Source organism: Balaenoptera borealis (genome assembly GCF_965194805.1).
Source record: "Balaenoptera borealis genome assembly, chromosome: 15".
Lineage (NCBI taxonomy): Eukaryota > Metazoa > Chordata > Mammalia > Artiodactyla > Balaenopteridae > Balaenoptera > Balaenoptera borealis.
The window spans coordinates 62,305,471-62,326,783 of NC_138871.1; the positions used below are offsets into that span (position 1 = coordinate 62,305,471).

General features: G+C 39.4%; 1 protein-coding gene across 4 annotated transcripts in view; it reads right to left on the reverse strand.

Annotated features, from left to right (window-relative positions):
- VIT (vitrin) overlaps positions 1-13,669 on the reverse strand; it is a 133,229-nt gene extending 119,560 nt beyond the window's left edge. For all 4 annotated transcript variants that reach the window (XM_082356753.1, XM_082356751.1, XM_082356754.1 and 1 more), the window contains exon 1: positions 7,576-13,669. The gene's annotated coding sequence lies outside the window, so the exon portion shown is untranslated. The remainder of the gene's footprint in view (positions 1-7,575) is intronic.
- Positions 13,670-21,313: the final 7,644 nt, after the last annotated feature.

The window sequence follows — 21,313 nt, forward strand, 5'->3', positions numbered from 1 at the left end:
ATTACCTAAGTATTACCTCCACATTAATGACTGAACTGAGATTGTTTGGGGCTGTAATGTGAGCACGCTCTTTTAAAAAACTCCGAGCGTGATCTGCAATATTAAGGGACCTACTCAGATTTCATCCAGGGCAGAAGCAGGAACTGCCCACAGGTAGTGTGTGAGTGGGCACTGGGGGCATCTGGGGAAAATCTGGGAGCGTTAGGATGGCGCCCTCTGTGTCTGCTTTCCAAAGGACACCCTGGACCTCACCTCCTGTCTTCCTCACTCAGCCTGCTCCCAAGCATGGTCCAACCTCAGGGCCTTTGCATTTGCTTTTCCCCTATTATCCACATAGGTTGCTCCCTGGCTTCCTTCACCTTTCTCTAGGTTTAAATGTCCCTTTATCAGACATTTATCTAACCACACAATGCAAATCATCACCCCTCTGTCCAGCCCCCTTATCCTACTTTCTTAAGTTTTTCATAGCCCATATCACCACCAGACCTAGACCTCTTACATGTATTTGTTTATTGTGTGGTCCCAGATTGGCAGCTCTAGGAGAATGGAGACTATCTTGTTCACTGTTCTTCCGAAGCACATGGAATTGTGGATGGCACATGGCTGTGGCCCAATGAATATTTGTTTTGCTATCATTGTCTATCTCTGCTTCCCCAGACCCCTTTTACTGTTCAGAGTACAGATCTACTCACTATGTTATAAAAGTGAATCCAGTCCGGGCAAGTTGACGTGTACCTTTATATGAAAAGCATGTTTTCTCTGTCTGGGATACAAAGGAGCCCAGAGGAGGGAATTCACTTCTCATTGAGATGTCAGTGAACTGATCTCTTGGAAACTATACATTGGGTTCCCCCAAAGGAATAGATTTCCTTTTTCTTTTTGTTTCTGAGAAGAAAAAATGCAGACATAATTCCTTCTCACTAGAGCCCGAAGGGTGATTTTTATGAATCTTTACCACATGTCTGCACAAACTTTAGCCTTTCTCTCACTGAGGGAAAGAATTTGAGCAATTTTTACTAGAGTCTTGTCAATGCAGAGGGCTTTATCAGGGAAAGTGATTTTCTGAAGTAGTCTGAGTCATAAGGAAGTACAATTCTTTCTGTGACTTGTTGCCAATTTAACCCTAGAATGAAGATAAAGGATACCTTTTGGGGACTGGCTACTCAAAGAACTTGACAATGAAGTCTGCTCCTTGGCCTTCCCCCGGAGAGTCAGGTCTTCCCAACACATCTGCAAAGTGATTCTGAAGTCAGGAAGTTACTCAAGAATGACAGAAATAAAAACCCTCTCTTCCTAACAGCCTTTTGTGGCTTCCATGCCTCCACACGCTTCCATCAGTATTCCCGGGGAGTTTATACTTACAAGGAGGAATGAATTTCTTAGAAATTTGACTTGGCTTGAAAACAGTATTTTTAGGGATGGCGAAGATTCGTTTGATGCGGTGATAGAAAAACCAGGACCATGTGTAATTGTTGCCTGTCCGGTTAAGAATATGAGCTCTGAAGCTAGACTGCTTGGATTTGAAGTTGAGCTCCATCACTTACTGGCTGTGTGACCTTGGACAACTTACTTCTCAGTGTCTCAGTTTTCTCATCTGTATAATGGGGATCACCAATAACCACCCATCTCCTATGGTAGCTGTTAGGATTAAATGAGTTAATATGTGAAAAAGAGCTTAGAATAGTGCCTAGCACATAAGACTAACTCTGTAACTGTTGGCAGTATTTATTATTGTTGTTTTTGGGGTCATGATTACTATCATCATCATTGTTCTCATAACCATCCTCTTGCAAAACATGGCCCATTTAGACTTTAGGACTTGGCAGAGGTAAAGCCACCAGTCGAATCTCTTTCAGTAAGGTTCTGCCAGGATTAGCCGTGGCTTGATTTTAGGATTCTTGGTGAAGGAACCACATGGCTTTACGACTATCACTGGGCTAAATTCTCCTAGGGCCCCAGAAAGGAAGCAATTCTGTAGTTTTGTTCCTGCCTTCTCTGCTCAGAGATTTTTAGGGATCTTTGGCCCATTCTCATGGAAATCTTCTAGATGATTGTGGGACACTTGACTCAATCAGATGGCTAAGGAATGATGTCTAGCATTCTTAAAAAGAATTGAAAAAAGCATCTTGTGAAGTGATAATGTAGAAGAAATGGGCCTAAATATTTGTTTTTAATTATAAGACCAGAATCAAACACAAACGACAAAATATTTTCTAAGCTGAATCTAAACAAATGAATTTTTGTTTTGCTTTGTTTCAAGACCCTGGCCTGTGAATTTGACTCAGGAAGGATTCTGGCATCTGTCATCTTAGTTCACCTTTCTCCCTCAGGGTATAAGCACTAGAGGAATGCGGCAGTGGATTCCAGTCACATCTGCCGTGCGAGAGATTTGCCTTTTGCAGGTTGCCACACGATGTGCTGCCGATTTTATGGGTCTCAACTCAGAGCATCGGCTGGTGCCTGCTCCTTGCACTTCCCAGGCAGCCCCGAGCATTTCCGATAGGCGGTCTCTCGGGATTTCTTTAAGGTTTGCAGTCTGTTGGAGTGGAAAAGTTTTCTAGTTGGTTAAAAACAAACTCTGAATCCAGTATCCACAACTGTTTGTTTCGTGGTAACCATAGGAAAATGCAATCAACAAAACTGAAATAGTCTTTGCTCTACTGTGAATGCGATTTTGGCCCTTCACCTCCTGGTCTGTAAACAGGAATTCACCTAGATGATCTCAGACTGACTTAAGTTTGTTTGTGTGGGCTTGCCTGGTGGCGCAGTGGTTAAGAATCTGCCTGCCAATGCAGGGGACACGGGTTTGAGCCCTGGTCTGGGAAGATCCCACATGCCGCGGAGCAACTAAGCCCATGCACCACAACTACTGAGCCTGCGCTCTAGAGCCCGTGAGCCACAACTACTGAGCCTGCGTGCTACAACTACTGAAGCCTGGGCGCCTAGAGCCTGTGCTCCGCAACAAAGACAAGCCACTGCAATGAGAAGCCCGCTCACTGCAACAAAGAGTAGCCCCTGCTCGCTGCAACTAGAGAAAGCCTGCGTGCAGCAGTGAAGACCCAACACAGCCCAAAATAAATAAATACATAAATAAATTTATAAAAAAAAAATTGTGTGTGTATTTTTTTTTTTAATTAAAATTTCCATTTGGTTCTTTTTTTTTTTTTTTAAACTACACTATGACCACATTTTTAAATTTATTTATTTATTTTGGCTGTGTTGGGTCTTCGTTGCTGTGTGCAGGCTTTCTCTAGTTGCAGCAAACGGGGTCTACTCTTCATTGCAGTGTGCGGGCTTCTCATTGCGGTGACTTCTCTTGCTGCAGAGCACGGGCTCTAGGCGCATGGGCTTCAGTAGTTGCAGCATGTGGGCTCAGTAGTTGTGGCTCACGGGCTCTAGAGCACAGGCTTAGTAGTTGTGGCACATGGGCTTAGTTGCTCCGCGGCATGTGGGATCTTCCCGGACCAGGGATCGAACCTGTGTTCCCTGCACTGGCAGGCGGATTCTCAACCACTGCGCCACCAGGGAAGCCCTCCGTTTGGTTCTTTATTAATGTTTTCTATCTCTTTGTTGAACTTCTCCTTTTGTTTTCCTGATTTGGTTAAATTATTTATCTGTATTTTCTTACAGCTCTCTGAGCATCTTTAGGAGAATTATTTTGAATTCTTTGTCAGGCAGTTCATGTATCTGCATTTCTTTGGGGTCAGTTACTGGAGGTTTACTGTGTTTCTTTGGTGGCAGCGTGTTTCTCTGATCCTTCATGATGCCCGTAGCCTTGTGTGGATGTCAGTGCATTTGAAGAAGCAGTCACCTCTTTCAGACTTCATGGACTGACTTCTGTAAGGAAAGGCCTTTGCCTGTGGGAGGGGGCACACTGGAGCGTACTGTGACCCGGGTCGAGTGGGCCAGGGCCCCACGTATGGGGCTTGTGTTGCCTCCAGGTCCAAGGGGATGTGATAGCTTGACAGCTCAGGCCACAGCGTCAGCAGCACTGTGCTCCCTGGAGAGCGCAGCGGGGGGTCCATAGTGGCTGCAAGGGCTGTTGGGGTCCTCAGTGGCGCCTCCAGTGGCTAGGGACCAGGGCAGGCAGCACTGGTGGCCGGAGCTGGGGGTGTGCATGCACTGGGCTGCGGGACCAACTGCAGGTGCGTGTCCAGTGGCAGGGCCAGTTGCAGACACACATGTAGGGGCGAGGGCCAGGGTCAGCAGCAAGGGCTGGGGCCACCTTAGGGCACATTAGCAGCTGTGGGGCCCCTGGCTGTCAGCGGGCACTCCTGTCACTGCAGGGTCTCATCTTGGGCTGTGCACAGCAGTGGAGTCTGGCGAGGGGAGTTGGGGTGCAGGTGCGCAGCTGGAGAGGCTAGTTGCAGGGGAGCCCAGTGGTGCAGGCCAGTGTAGGAGTCAGGCCCTGGCTATCTGTGTGCACTCCTGGGCCTTAATGAAAATTTAAGAACTGGCACTACCAGAAAGCCATTTCTGTGGCAGCCTAGATTGGCCCTGGTCTGTCGCTTCTTTCTCGCCCCGTTCTCTGCACGAGCAGAAGCTGCTCGCTGCCGCTTGCACAGGGAACTTTCATGTCTGTGAAAACTAGCAAACTCCCTTTGCACTTCTCTCTCTCACTGTATGTGTGTTCAGGGTGCAAGGAATTTCACCACCTTCTGCAAACCACAGGGAGACGCATGTTCAGGCAACCAGAGGGGAACCTTTAGGGTTTCTCAAAATACAGACATTACAGAAGATGCCTCTCTTGCCTTTAATATTTGCTGAAATATTGATTAGTTCAGATCCTCTGGATGAAGAGATGGCAACAAATTTCTAATAATTATATTAATATCACATAGTTGCAAATATCTATTTGTTTACTACATCCAAAGAGTTAATGTTTAAAAGTTTGAAGAAGATTGCAAATGATTTGTTTCACAGCTGAGTTCTTCATTCCAATCCCATACGTTAAAAAATTACTTGCTAATGTTTGGTACTGACAGTTGTACCAGGTACAAGTTGAAGCTTTTTGCCACAACTCTATAAGGTAACCACTAATAATAGACCCTTTTTACAGATGAGAAAACTGAGGCCCAGAGGGTTTACAAAATTTGCCGAAGTTAACACATCTAAGAAGTGGCAGATCCTCCTGCCTGACAAGCCCCCATAGGATCCATAAGCATAGGAGGGCCACTTGGCCTTGCCTTAAATTTAGATACTTGACATGAGGTTATACTGTCCTAGAAATACACCAGAGAACTAAAAGAAGTCTGTCATACAACTTGAACCAAACTGTCCTCAGTACACTATGGATAGATATATGTAAATGTACATGCACATATATATATGTATACGCACATAATTATATTTCATTAACATAAAATTATGTTACTAAGTCTTTAGTTAGGTAGACATAAACATTTTAAATATACCATAGGTTCCATAACCCTGTTTTGATTTTGTAGTATACGGAGAGTCTCAACAGTGAAATTGGCCTGGCCGTGTCTTAACACTGAAGATGTTTCAGTGCATAGAACCATAGGATTAGGAGGGAAACTTAGAGACTATTTTGTCCAACTTCTTCATTTCATTTGTGAGGAAATGGAGACACAGAGAACATTGAGTAACCTCCCCAAGGTCACACAGCTAGAACGCCCTCCCAGTGACAGAGCCGTGTGCTCTGCACCCGCTGCTCTTGATACCTGGCTCATGCCTCCAAACTAGCAAGGAGAGGACAAGTCGCACACGTGGGCATGTGTCATGGGAACATCCTGGAGGCCACGAAACATTTATTTTACAACCAATGATTCCTTCCCATGCGGTCTTTTTTTTTTGAATATGTGGGAAAAATGATTCAATTTTTTTTAGAACTTTTCACATTTCAAAACCCTTTTAAAACTGAGAATCGATATTGTACCTCATGACCATCCTGGGAGGGGGGTGTATGCAGGCATTGCTATTTCTATTTTTCAGATGGGGAAACAAAAGTCAAAAACTGTTACACAACTTTTCCAAGGTAACACAACTAGGTAGTAGCAGAGCTGTGACTGAAATTTAGGGTTCCTGGCTTGGGACATGGCACTGAACTGCACTGCTTTCCTGTATACAGTATGTCTTACAGGAATTACAGATGGGAACAGCACAAGCATTTTTGTTCTCCTGATGCTATTCACAAACCATTCTCAAACCCAATGTATTTTCTCTGAAAGAAACTATTCTTCATGTGATCAGCAACTTGGCAAAAAAGATAATTAGATCTTCTGAATGCTATTCATAAAGTAAACGCTATGTCAGAATAGATATTAAGCGTTTCCAAAGTTCCTAACGTATTTCCTTTCAGTGGTGAAGTGTAAGATATATTTAAATGAAGCTTAGTCTGGGAAACCAGCATTTTTGCAATTAAAAATGCAGCCCTTGTAGTCTTGCAATTCTTTGTCTAAAGCCTTTTACAAAAGAGGGTATTTTAATTCAATAAATAAAAGACAGGAAAAAAAAAAAAAAAGAGAAGCACTTCCAGCTCTCCTATGGGCAGCGTAGCTTGCAGTTCACACACACAGCAGAGAAAATACACAAACAAATAGTATTTGATCTTGCCTTGCTGCAGGCTATTTTCATCTTTCAAGAGACCAACGGAAAAACAACCTCAGAACGTTACCACCAAAATTTCCAAATTTATTGCAACACAACGTAATGGCAAAATGCTATTTTCTTAGTGCTCACATTTTTGAATAACCACCATGGCCAAGAATGCCTGGTTTTATATTTACAATAAACCCAAAGAAAATCTTGAATTCCCCTCTTGATTTGGGGATGGCAAAGATGCGGTAGGTTGTTCAGAGCAAACCATCGAGTCTAATTATTCAGTCTTATCCTCTCTGTTTAACCTGAGCTTGAGGCATTTATTTCACGTTTATACTGGTTTAACACAAATCATTCTTAAAAGAGATTTCGTATCCTCTTTCCCTGTGCAAAGTTGGGCTACAGTAGTGACTTAACAATGCCATCCCTTTCTTGAGCTTATCAGTTTAAGAAGCATTCAACCTAAGAAAACACTTCCAGTGTAAACAAGATACAGAATTGCACATCTAGCCACATTCCTCCGAGATCTGTCTGAATAGAGAGAAGTATAGATCTACATTAAATAATTTCTCTTTTAATTTAGCATTAACATGCCCATATCCTTTTCTCCTACATTGTGATAAGCAATTCATTCTGTTGCTACTGTATTCCACGTAGGAAGTAAAGTATAAAAAAGGGCAAGACTTAAACGTCCTTTAAAGCTCTGCACAAGCATTATACTTTTCAACTTATTTTAACCATAATTAAGTTGGTTTAAAAGATACAGTGAAAGTCTTATTCTAATCTTATCTCAGCACAATTTATTTATAGTTGATATATGTATATTAGTTGTTTTCAAGGATGTCAACTACCACCCACTCCCATCTCACTTCTCCTGAAACTGAAATTTGTACAGACTGATTACTTGGTCAAGGGATGTATTCTAGTTTCTTATTGATAAATACCTTTTTGTGTTTTCATAACAAGGAATGGAAATCAAACTATCTACTTAGCTTAGCAATTCATCAGACATACCTTGTTTGAAGAAAGCAATTTTTTTTCAAAATTTTTCCACCACAGAGAATGGATATCCTTTTTTCCTTAAGCTTTTCTGCATCACAGATCCCATCCAAATTATTCTAAAGAAGAAATAAGAAGAGGTCCAAGCACCTTTCTCTTCTGAGAGGAGCTAATCAAACATTCCCATCAACCTCTCAGCACTTTGAAAAGCACATTTTACACCACACACACACATGCACACACACACACACACTCATACACACACACACACTGCTTCTCACACTGGTTTTAGTGCTGAATTAGGCGGTACTCTTTCAAATTTCCACGCCCACTTTTTTTTTTTTTTTGGTGTGGGGGGCGGTTAAGGATTTCTAAATATTCTTTTCTAGCCCAAAGCACACCTTTTCAGCCAGCAAATTCTACAATTAGAAATTCTAAAAAGTAGCAGAGAAGCACCTAGATAAAACGGAAAATTTTAAGTATACTTTAAAATTGACTTAAGCAGGGCAATTAAATTTTCTTTTTCAAATGTTAGCGAACAGCTGGATTAAACTGCATAAAGAAAGAAAACTGTGCAAACATTACTGAGCCGATTCTACTGGACTCTCATTTTTGGAGTAAAAATAATTTTCCTACATGTTAAAGCTATTTTTTGGTTTAATTTGCTTCGGTCCTTTCTACATTTTGGCAAGTTTAATGAAATGACTGTAGTCTATGCTGCTGGGAGCAGGACACAAGATAATGACAGTGGGAAGTAAAACCTGACTCATGTTTCAAAAACAAATGATGGATAGCTCACAGACTAAGTGAAGCCTACCGGATTTTATTTACGTACATATTAGTGTCATCAATTAAATTGAAGGGATTCAGACCCAAAACATACATTAGCCCATCACAGCATCTTAAAAACAGACCATAAAAAAGCACATCTGGCACTCCTTGAGATTCAAATGTTTATCAGTATGACAGCTCGTTCTCTTCAGCAGGGTGGGAGGGAGCACAGAGTCGGTCCACTGCCTCTTGGGGACTGTGCACTCACACAGCCCAGCCCGAGGAGGAAAATCTTCCTTACTGGCATAGTAGCCTGGGGATTGCTCCTTATTTAAGATTATGGTTTGAAGCTTTTTCCCTCCACTTGGTTCTGCATTTAAATAATTTCTCTATCCTGTTTCTTCCTCCACAAAATCCTGAGCCTAGGTCCGTTGGTGGTAAGGATGATACTGCCACATGGAGGATGGCCTGTCCCACCCTTTGAGTCTGGGAAGGTTTGGATGAAATGGCAGCCCAAACATAATTAATAATATTATTATTAATGTTAATAATAATAATGCTAATTGCCATTGATGAAATACTTATGCTGGGAATGGTGATAAGCCTTCTACATATATCAACTCATTTAATACTTAGAAGAACCTAGCGGGGTCAGTACTATTACTTCCGTACTACAGATAAGAGAACTGAGGCTCAAAGAGATGAAGCGACTTTCCCAGGGTCAGCCAGCTGGAAAGGCAAGAACTGGTGTTCAAATTCAAGGCTGTCTGACTCTGAGGCAATGTGCTATGTTAGGGTTTACAGCGTCTTTTCTTTCATTAGTTTAATTTGTTTTCTTATGGTGAATAAGGCAGAATCAAATATAAACGTACTGAAAGCGTATGAAGAGATGCTCAAAGCGAAATGCAAATCGAAAAGCAACAATGTTTGCGGTGATGAAAAGTTTTCGAAATACATAATTATGGTTGCACACCACTATGGATGTAACTAACGCTAATGAATTAATTACCTGAAAAATGGTTAAAATGGCAAAATTTTTGTCATACATATTTACCACAATAAAAAATAATATTGAGAGAGAGAGAGAGAGAAATTCTCCTGTAAAATGAGCAGTGAAATATCACTTTTTTACATTGATTAAATAATTTTAATTAATTAATTTTAAAATATCTCTAAGAGCTCAGGAAATTCTTTTAATTTCCTTGAAATTCAGTTCTCTCACTTTTTTTAATTTCAATTTTTAATTTATTTTTAATTATTTATTTATATTTTAAAAAATAATTTTTATTGGAGTATAGTTGATTTACAATGTGTTCAGATGTACAGCAAAGTGAATCAGTTATATATATACATATATCCACTCTTTCTTAGATTCTTTTCCCATATAGGCCATTATAGAGTAGTGAGTAGAGTTCCCTGTGCTGTATGGTAGGTCCTTATTAGTTATCTGTACATAGCAGTGTGTGTATATGTCAATCCCAATCTCCCAATTTATCCCTCCCTTCCCTTTCCCCTCTGGTGACCATAAGTTTGTTTTTTACGTCTGTGACTCTATTTCTGTTTTGTGAATAAGTTCATCTGTACCATTTTTTGATTAAAAAATTGTTTTTATTATTATTTTTTTAATATTTATTTATTTACTTGGTTGTGCCGGGTCTTAGTTGCTATGTGTGGGTTCATTAGTTGTGACATGCGAACTCTTAGTTGCAGTATGCATGTAGGATCTAGTTCCCTGGCCAGGGATCAAACCCGGGCCCCCTGCATTGGGAGCATGGACTCCTAGCCACTGCGCCACCAGGGAAGTCCCTATACCATTTTCTTAGATTCCATATATAAGCTATATCATATAATATTTGTCTTTCTCTGTCTGACTTACCTTAACTCAGTATGACAATCTCTAGGTCCATCCATGTTGCTGCAAATGGCATTATTTCATTCCTTTTTATGGCTGAGTAATATTCCACTGTATATATCTACCATATCTTCTTTATCCATTCCTCTGTCAGTGGACATTTAGGTTGCATCCATGTCCTGGCTATTGTAAATAGTGCTGCAATGAACATTGGGGTGCATGTATCATTTTGAATTATGGTTTTCTGCAGGTATAGGCTCAGAAGTGGGATTGCTGGGTCATATGGTAGTTCTATTTTTAGTTATTTAAGGAACCTCCACACTGTTCTCCATAGTGGCTGTACCAATTTACATTCCCACCAACAGTAAACAAGGGTTCCCTTTTCTCCACACCCTCTCCAGCATTTATTGTTTGTAGATTTTTTGATGATGGCCATTATGACCGGTGTGAGGTGATACCTCATTGTAGTTTTGATTTGCATTTCTCTGATAATTAGTGATGTTGAGCATCTTTTCATGTGCTTTTTGGCCATCTGTGTGTCTTCTTTGGAGAAATGTCTATTTAGATCTTCCACCCATTTGAAATATCACTTTTCATCAGATTGGCTGGAATTGCAAAGCTGGAAAATGCCCATGGCAGACATATGGTGGCCCTGATGGGCTGCTGGTGGTGTGGACAAGTGGGGTTATTCTAGAGAACCATGCAGAAGTACTTAGTCACATTACATGTGTACCCTAGGACCTATGAAACTCCTTGTGGGATAGCCTTTGGTGAGCTTCTTGTGCAGGGCCATGAGAAATCCATCCCTAGAAAATTAAGAGTAACTGTGTGGGAGATGCACAGTATGAAATATTATGTAGCAGCTAGAAGCAAAGAACCAGATGCAGGGTTTGAACAATGATCCCACACCAGATCACCTAGGTTTGACTGTTAGTTTTGGCACCTGCCATTTGGCAAGTAACCTAACTTCTCTGTTTCTTAGTTTCTTCTTCTGTAAAATGGGAAAAAATAATAAAACTGGTATCACTGAGTTATGACAATTAAAGGAATTAATACTTGTAAAGTTCTTGGAATCTTGCCTCATGTGAAACAAAAACACTACTGCATGTGTTTTTTAAATAAATAAAATGTACAGCAACACTACTGTATTCATTTTCTATTGCTCTGTAATAAATTACCACAAATTTAGTTTCTTAAAACAGCACCCATTTATTATCTTGTAGTTTTGTAGGTTAGAAATTCAGGCATGGTGTGACTGAGTTCTCTGCTCAGGGTCTCACAAGGCTGAAATCAAAGTGTCGGTGGGACTGGGTTCTTATCTAGAAGCTCTGGGAGAGAATCCACCAAATCAGGTTGTTGGCAGAACTCAGTTTCTTGCAGTTGTAGGACTGAGGTTGCTATTTTCTTGCTGGCTGTCAGCCAGGGGCTGCTCTTAACCCCTAGAGGTCACCCCACTCCTCATCACATGGCTGCTTTCATCCTTAAACCAGTCATGGTGTGTTGAATCGTTTTCGTGCTTGGGTTTTTTCTCTGACTTCCTCTTTTGCAAGAAGCCAGAGACAGCTGCTTTTAAAGGGCTCATGTGATTAGGTTAGGCCCACTGGGATAATCTTCTTATCTTAATGTCAACTGATTAGTAACTATAATTATATCCACAATATTGCTTTGCCATGTAACATAACATCATCATGCACCAGGGGCAAAGATCATGGGGGCCATCTTAGCATTCTGCCTACCACAACTATTGATCTTAAAAACGTTATTCTGAGTAAAAGTAAGAAACAGGATGAGAAAACCAGTACAATACTGGGATGGTTAATTTTATGTGTCAACTTGACTGGGTGCCCAGATATTAGGTTAAACATTATTTCTGGGTGTGTCTGTGAGGGTGCTTCTGGATGAGATTAGCATTTGAATCAGAAGACTGAGTAGAGTAGAGTGCCCTCCCCAATGTGGGTGGGCCTCATTCAATTCATTGAAGGCCTGACTAGAATAAAAGGCTGAGTAAGAAAGAATTCTTTCTCTCAGCCTCTGTCTTCAAGTTGGGACATTGGTCTTCTCCTACCTTTGGACTTGGACTTGGACTGAACTATATCATCAGCTCTCCAGGGTCTTGAGTTTGCTGACTGCGGATCTTGGACTTCTCAGCCTTCAAAAATCACCTTAGCCAATCTCTTATTGTATATCTCTATCTGTATCTATATATCTATATCTATATCTTTATTTCTCTCTCTGTGTATACCTCCTATTGGTTCTATTTCTCTGGAGAACCCAGACTATTACAAATGGAATTATGAAAATTAACATATATACACCTAAAACAACAATATACATTTTGCAGGAGCATGTGAGTATATATATAAGTGAATATATACTCACCAGACCCTTGGTACTTCAGAGACTTGTACTGGCTGTTCCCAAGGGCTTCTCTTGCATATCTGCATGGCTCACATGCTCACCTTCTTCACATCTTTATTCAAATGTCACCTCCTGAGTAAGGCCTTGCTTGGCCAACCTGTTTAAAATAGCCCTACTTCCCAGCATTTCTACTTCCTCTTCTTTGTTTTATTTTCCCCATAGTATTTTTTATCCTTTAATAATATTTACTACTTAATTTTTCATTGTGCATCCCTCACTGGAAGGTAGGTTCCCAGAAGGCAGTTAATTTTTTTCTTTTTTTAATTCTGTTTTGGTCACTGATGTATTCCTATCCCTTTGAAGTGACACATAATAGGCATACATACAATAAGTATTAACTAAATGAATGATTACAAATACATTAGAATGCTTGCCTGTGGGGAAAGGGAATGGGAGTGGAGAATTGGGATAAAATGGAATAAAAAAACATAAAAGCAAAAGTCCTGGAGCCTTGTGTGGACCAGTGATGACGATGCTGAGAACTGACTCAACCCTCCGCTCCCAAGCCTGGCAGCAGAACCGTACTTACAAAATAGTCAAGTTGGTAGCTTCCGTGAAATCTTTGAGATTCTTTAACTAAAACAAGATCACAGCTTCCTGGTAAGTGTCCTTGAGCTTGCTGCTTGGCATTAACTGAACTTCTAGATTATTTCCAGTTGAGAACAGAAACTGTGATGTTCAGTGTTTCCTGCATTACTACTTGGGATTCTGTTTGCTTGTAAATCACTTATGGTTGCTTGAAAGCATCAGTTCTTTCCTCAATGACTATTTGTCACTACGTAAACTTAGTGTCTCAGTCTTGTACTGTGTCCAGTATAAAAACTCAAATCTCTTTTAGAACATTCTCTATTGAAAGTTTTTATTATTGTCATAAACACTGAACTTGGTGACTCTTTAAAATACTGCCTCATTTTTTTTCCCACTCCAGAGATAAAACTCAGAGATATCAATGCATTCTTCATATCACAGATCCATTATTTTATGTGACTTTTAAAAATGCAGGATGGCAATTTAAGAGTCTAAGTAATGAGATAGCCTTTTCAGACACTTCTGATACTTTTACTGCATGCAGGTTACACTTTTTTTACTGCATGCAGAGTTACACTTTTCATAACACAAGCTCACTGAAATGTCTAAGGCTATATCATGTTTGATGCTACGTCAATTTTTCATAGAAATATGATTTGCCTTGAACTCATTTACAGCAGTTTGGGGACTTTATCTCCCTGCACTTTGGTAGAAGCTTATTGCAACCAGATGTTATTTCAGTTTCCTGGACACCGTTGAATATCGCTGCTTAGTACACATGTTTTGAGTAGTGTAGGTGTGAATGGAAAATTTGCTAACATAATTAACTCTTGTTACATTTCTGTTATCCCTATCTGCCAGAAGCAAAGAGGTTATTACAAGGAAAACATGTTTTTCAAAAAACTGAAGGAACCAAACTGGGAGCATGAATAACCTACAAATGGTAGACTATAGGAAGTCAAAAGAGATTTTTCCAAAGAATGTAAAAGCCTCCAAAACTAGAAAGAAGAGTTCTTAAGAATAAATCAGAGGGAAAATTGATTAGAGATTAGATAGGAGTTATTGATTATGATTCAAAAGGTAAACTTAATGGTGCACAGGAGATAGTGAACCAATAGAATTCATATTCTTCCTCAGGCTATTTAAAAAAAACGATGTTAGGAAGATTACTACTCCCAAATGCCTCCCTGAAAGAAATGAGCTGGAACCACTGTATCAAATATTGGACAACACCCACAATATTCTAGGCCAAACTGACAAAAAATAAATGCAGATAAATCACTGTGATTGCAATAGCATAAAAGAGATTCAAAGACCTAAAGAATAGTATTGGGAACTGGAGGCCATAACGTAGATCCTAGCATTAAAAAAGGCTGCTGGTCTGGCAGATTAGCAAAATACAAAAGTACCTTATTCAAAACAAGGGCTCAAAATGGTTGGCAAGAGATTATAGGCGTTATATCTCCCTTTTATGCCAAGTAAGCAAATGGAATCTAAAATAAAGGATTGGTTCACTGAACACTCGTCAGCTGGGGCTCTGCTGATCTAAGCTGTGTTGTGCTGTGCTGTACAGATCTGCTTCTCATTATAGGCCTGTGTTTGACTATGTATTTATTTGGGTGCCCATGCTACAGGGCAACAGCTGTACAGGGGAAGAGTTTCTTCTCATGGCAATGGCAAAGTCATAAGTGGGCAATAGAAAATATGTGAGGGCTGTTAAGATTTAGTCTTAGAACTGGCACACTGTCATTTCTTTTTAGCCATTTAATTGGCCAAAACAGTGACTAACCCCAGAGTCCAGGGGCAGGGAATGAGACTCTGACAATAGAAAGGCTATGGCAAGGGTGGATGAAGAGAGGTGTGAAGATTTTTATAGTTAATACACTGGCATATTTTATCAGCGTCCATGTTTGCCATTGTGTCTTTCTTCCCATACCTTCTGCCTGGATTCGGATTTCTTCTTGCTGATAAAAATGTTCAAGAAAGTAAGAACTGATGGATACTTTAACATGATATATATACCTTAGTCCTAAAATCCATCGTCTTACTTAAAGGGGAAACTCTAGAGGCATTTCCACTAAGATCAGAAACTCAGCAAGGATACCTACTATCTCTACTACTGTTCAGTATTGTACTAGAGATGTTAGCCAATGCAATTCAACAAGAGAAATCTATTAAAAGTAAAAGAATTAGTAAATAAAGAGTAACACTATCTCTATTTACCAACATAGAAATTTATATAGGGGTGTGTGTGTGTGTGTCTTAGCTTTGCTTGCTGAGAATGCCTAGAGGCAATGAAGCCCCATGACAGATGAGCACATATAGAACAAAAGCTTTGTTTCTAAATATCATTCTGCAATAAACAAAATCAGATACACTCAGAAAGCATGTGATTTTAGGGCTGGGGATGGGAAAATACAAGATGTACCTGGCCCATTTTGGAGCTAGTGAGAAAAACGATGGTAATATGTCAAAAGAATACAGGAGCCAACTTGAAGAAGCTCTCAATGGCCAAATCTGGGCAATTTGAACAACAAATCAAGTAATGATATTAATGAATTAAAACACATATAATAAAGGAATCATATTTGGGTTTGTACATAAATAAATAAATGGGGGAGAGGAACCGTTTTTCTTTAGAAAAGAATTCCAACTAATGAATGAAGAAAGAATGATGGAAATAGAAAATTACTGTTCAGCAAATAAGTAGTGGGTGAAAAGAAGATGAGAAACAGAATACTTATGTAGTCTCAAAGTATCTCCGCAGAAGATATTTATTAATTAAATAGGGGAAAATATCTTTACAGTGGAGAAACCTGGAAGATACCACTTAACCTTGTGATCACAGTTTACATTATCAGTAATTCGACTAATTGACATCTTGTGCCTCCTAATGTGATGTACTGGGAAGAACACAACATCACTTCTGTGGCATTCTTTCCAAAAGTGCATAGCTGACTTTAATTATGAGGACTCATCACACAAACCCAAATAGAGGAACAGTCTACAAATGAACTGGCTAGTGTTGGGTTGGCCAGAAGTTCGTTTGGTTTTTTCTGTAAGATGGCTCTAGTAGCACTTAGTTGTCTTTAACTTCATTCGAAACAGTTTTGTTAGACTGTTATGTGACAGCTGTCATATCAGTGTGCATTTAAAACAAGACTCATCAAAATTGGTGAATTTTTGTGTAGCCATTTAACATTGAAGATGGAAGAAAAAAAGCAACATTTTCGGCATATTATGCTTTATTATTTCAAGAAAGGTAAAAATGCAACTGAAATGCATAAAAAGATTTGTGCAGTGTATGGAGAAGGTGCTGTGACTGATCGAATGTGTCAAAAGTGGTTTGTGAAGTTTCGTGCTGGAGATTTTCCTCTAGACGATGCTCCACGGTCGAGTAGACCAGTTGAACTTGATAGAGATCAAATCAAAACAGTAATTGAGAACAATCAATGCTATACCATGTGGGAGATAGCCAACATACTCAAAATATCCACATCAAGCCATGAAAATCATTTGCACCAGCTTGGTTATGTGAATCACTTTGTGTTTGGGTTCCACATAAGTTAAATGAAAAAAACCTTCTTGACCATATTTCTGCATGCGATTCTCTACTGAAAAATGTAATGAAAACATTCCATTTTTAAAACAAATTGTGATGGGCGATGAAAAGTGGATACCGTACAACACTGTGGAATGGAAGAGATTGTGGGGCAAGCAAAATGAACCACCACCAACCACACCAAAGGCTGGTCTTCATCCAAAGAAGGTGATGTTGTGTATATGGTGGGATTGGAAGGGAGTCTTCTATCATGAGCTCCTCTGGAAAACCAAGCGATTAATTCCAACAAGTACTGCTCCCAACTAGACCAACTGAAAGCGGCACTTGACGAAAAGCATCCAGAATTAGTCAACAGAAAACATATAATATTCCATGAGGATAACGCAAGACCCCATGTTTCTTTGATGACCAGGCAAAAACTCTTACAGCTTGGCTTGGAAGTTCTGATTCATCCGCCATATTCATTGCACCTTCGGATTTCCATTTTTTTTGGTCTTTACAAAATTCTCTCAATGGAAAAACTTTCAATTCCCTGGAAGACTGTAAAAGGCACCTGGAACAATTCTTTGCTCAAAAAAATAGAAAGCTTTGGGAAGATGGAATTACGAAGCTGCCTGAAAAATGGCAGAAGGTAGTGGAACAAAATGGTGAATACATTGTTCAATAAAGTTCTTGATGAAAATGAAAAATGTGTCTTTTATTTTTACTTAAAAACTGAAGGCACTTTTTGGCCCACCCAGTACTTTTCCAAAGTGCCAAGGTCATCAAAGACAAAGACTGAAGAACTGTTATTGATTAAAGAAGACTAAGGAGATACAACAATTGATGCAACATGTGATTTTAGATTTGATCTTAGATATGTTAATAGGAAAATTGGTGAAATTTAAATGAAGTCTAAATATTAGATAATGATGTTGTATCAATGCTAATTTTCTGATTTTGATGATTGTATTGTAGTTATGTGAAATGTTAGTATTTGGGGAAGCTGGCTGAAGAGTACTGTCATCCCTCCGTATCCATGGGGGATTGATTCTAGGAATCCCTGCAGATGCCCAAATCTGTGAATGCTCAAGGTCCCTTATATACAATGGTGTAGTATTTGCATATAACCTATGCATATCCTCCGTATACTAAAGCATCTCTAGATTACTTTTTTTTTGTTTTTTTTTGTTTTTTAAACATCTTTATTGAAGTATAATTGCCTTACAATGGTGTGTTAGCTTCTGCTTTATAACAAAGTGAATCAGTTATACATATACAATATGTTCCCATATCTCTTCCCTCTTGCATCTCCCTCCCTCCCACCCTCCCCATCCCACCCCTCTAGGTGGTCACAAAGGACCGAGCTGATCTCCCTGTGCTATGCGGCTGCTTCCCACTAGCTATCTATTTTACATTTGGTAGTGTATATATGTCCATGACACTCTCTCACCCTGTCACATCTCACCCCACCCCCTCCCCATATCCTCAAGTCCATTCTCTAGTAGGTCTGTGTCTTTATTCCCGTCTTGCCACTAGGTTCTTCATGGCTTTTTTTTCTCTTAGATTCCGTATATATGTGTTAGCATACTGTATTTGTTTTTCTCTTTCTGACTTACTTCACTCTGTATGACAGACTCTAACTCCATCCACCTCATTACAAATACCTCCATTTCATTTCTTTTTATGGCTGAGTAATATTCCATTGTATATATGTGCCACATCTTCTTTATCCATTCATCTGTCGATGGACATTTAGGTTGCTTCCATGTCCTGGCTATTGTAAATAGAGCTGCAATGAACATTTTGGTACATGACTCTTTTTGACCTATGGTTTTCTCAGGGTATATGCCCAGTAGTGGGATTGCTGGATCGTATGGTAGTTCTATTTGTAGTTTTTTAAGGAACCTCCATACTGTTCTCCATAGTGGCTGTATCAATTTACATTCCCACCAACAGTGCAAGAGGGTTCCCTTTCCTCCACACCCTCTCCAGCATTTATTGTTTCTAGATTTTTTGATGATGGCCATTCTGACCGGTGTGAGATGATATCTCATTGTAGTTTTGATTTGCATTTCTCTAATGATTAATGATGTTGAGCATTCTTTCATGTGTCTGTTGGCCATCTGTATATCTTCTTTGGAGAAATGTCTATTTAGGTCTTCTGCCCATTTTTGGATTGGGTTGTTCGTTTTTTTGTTATTGAGCTGCATGAGCTGCTTGTAAATCTTGGAGATTAATCCTTTGTCAGTTGCTTCATTTGCAAATATTTTCTCCCATTCTGATGGTTGTCTTTTGGTCTTGTTTATGGTTTCCTTTGCTGTGCAAAAGCTTTTAAGTTTCATTAGGTCCCATTTGTTTATTTGTGTTCTTATTTCCATTTCTCTGGGAGCTGGGTCAAAAAGAATCTTGCTGTGATGTATGTCATAGAATGTTCTGCCTATGTTTTCCTCTAAGAGTTTGATAGTGTCTGGTCTTACACTTAGGTCTTTAATCCATTTGGAGTTTATTTTTGTGCATGGTGTCAGGGAGTGTTCTAATTTCATACTTTTACATGTATCTGTCCAATTTTCCCAGCACCACTTATTGAAGAGGCTGTCTTTTCTCCACTGTATATGCTTGCCTCCTTTATCAAAGATAAGGTGACCATATGTGCGTGGGTTTATCTCTGGGCTTTCTATCCTGTTCCATTGATCTATATTTCTGTTTTTGTGCCAGTACCAAACTGTCTTGATTACTGTATCTTTGTAATATAGTCTGAAGTCAGGGAGCCTGATTCCCCCAGCTCCATTTTTCGTTCTCAAGATTGCTTTGGCTATTCGGGGTCTTTTGTGTTTCCATACAAATTGTGAACTTTTTTGTTCTAGTTCTGTGAAAAATGCCAGTGGTAGTTTGATAGGGATTGCATTGAATCTGTAGATTGCTTTGGGTAGTATAGTCATTTTCACAATGTTGATTCTTCCAATCCAAGATCATGGTATATCTCTCCATCTGTTTGTATCATCTTTAATTTCTTTCATCAGTGTGTTATAATTTTCTGCATACAGGTCTTTTGTCTCCTTAGGTAGGTTTATTCCTAGATATTTTATTCTTTTTGTTGCAATGGTAAACGGGAGTGTTTTCTTAATTTCACTTTCAGATTTTTCGTCATTAGTGTATAGAAATGCAAGAGATTTCTGTGCATTAATTTTGTATCCTGCTACTTTACCAAATTCATTGATTAGCTCTAGGAGTTTTCTGGTAGCATCTTTAGGATTCTCTATGTATAGTATCATGTCATCTGCAAACAGTGACAGCTTTACTTCTTCTTTTCCGATTTGGATTCCTTTTATTTCTTTGTCTTTTCTGATTGCTGTGGCTAACACTTCCAAAACTATGTTGAATAATAGTGGTGAGAGTGGGCAACCTTGTCTTGTTCCTGATCTTAGTGGAAATGGTTTCAGTTTTTCACCATTGAGGACAATGTTGGCTGTGGGTTTGTCATATATGGCCTTTATTATGTTGAGGAAAGTTCCCTCTATGCCTACTTTCTGCAGGACTTTTATCATAAATGGGTGTTGAATTTTGTCGAATGCTTTCTCTGCATCTATTGAGATGATCATATGGTTTTTCTCCTTCAATTTGTTAATATGGTGTATCACATTGATTGATTTACGTATATTGAAGAATCCTTGCATTCCTGGGATAAACCCCACTTGATCATGGTGTATGATCCTTTTAATGTGCTGTTGGATTCTGTTTGCTAGTATTTTGTTGAGGATTTTTGCATCTATGTTCATCAGTGATATTGGCCTGTAGTTTTCTTTCTTTGTGACATCTTTGTCTGGTTTTGGTATCAGGGTGATGGTGGCCTCGTAAAATGAGTTTGGGAGTGTTCCTCCCTCTGCAATATTTTGGAAGAGTTTGAGAAGGATAGGTGTTAGCTCTTCTCTAAATGTTTGATAGAATTCACCTGTGAAGCCATCTGGTCCTGGGCTTTTGTTTGTTGGAAGGTTTTTAATCACAGTTTCAATTTCAGTGCTTGTGATTGGTCTGTTCATATTTTCTATTTCTTCCTGGTTCAGTCTCGGCAGTTTGTGCATTTCTAAGAATCTGTCCATTTCTTCCAGGTTGTCCATTTTATTGGCGTAGAGTTGCTTGTAGTAATCTCTCATGATCTTTTGTATTTCTGCAGTGTCAGTGGTTACTTCTCCTTTTTCATTTCTAATTCTATTGATTTGAGTCTTCTCCCTTTTTCTCTTGATGAGTCTGGCTAATGGTTTATCAATTTTGTTTATCTTCTCAAAGAACCAGCTTTTAGTTTCATTGATTTTTGCTATTGTTTCCTTCATTTCTTTTTCATTTATTTCTGACCTGATCTTTATGATTTCTTTCCTTCTGCTAGCTTTGGGGTTTTTTTGTTCTTCTTTCTCTAATTGCTTTAGGTGCAAGGTTAGGTTGTTTATTCGAGATGTTTCCTGTTTCTTGAGGTAGGCTTGTATTGCTATAAACTTCCCTCTTAGCACTGCTTTTGCTGCGTCCCATAGGTTTTGGGTCGTCGTATCTCCATTGTCATTTGTTTCTAGGTATTTTTTGATTTCCCCTTTGATTTCTTCAGTGATCACTTCATTATTAAGTAGTGTATTGTGTAGCCTCCATGTGTT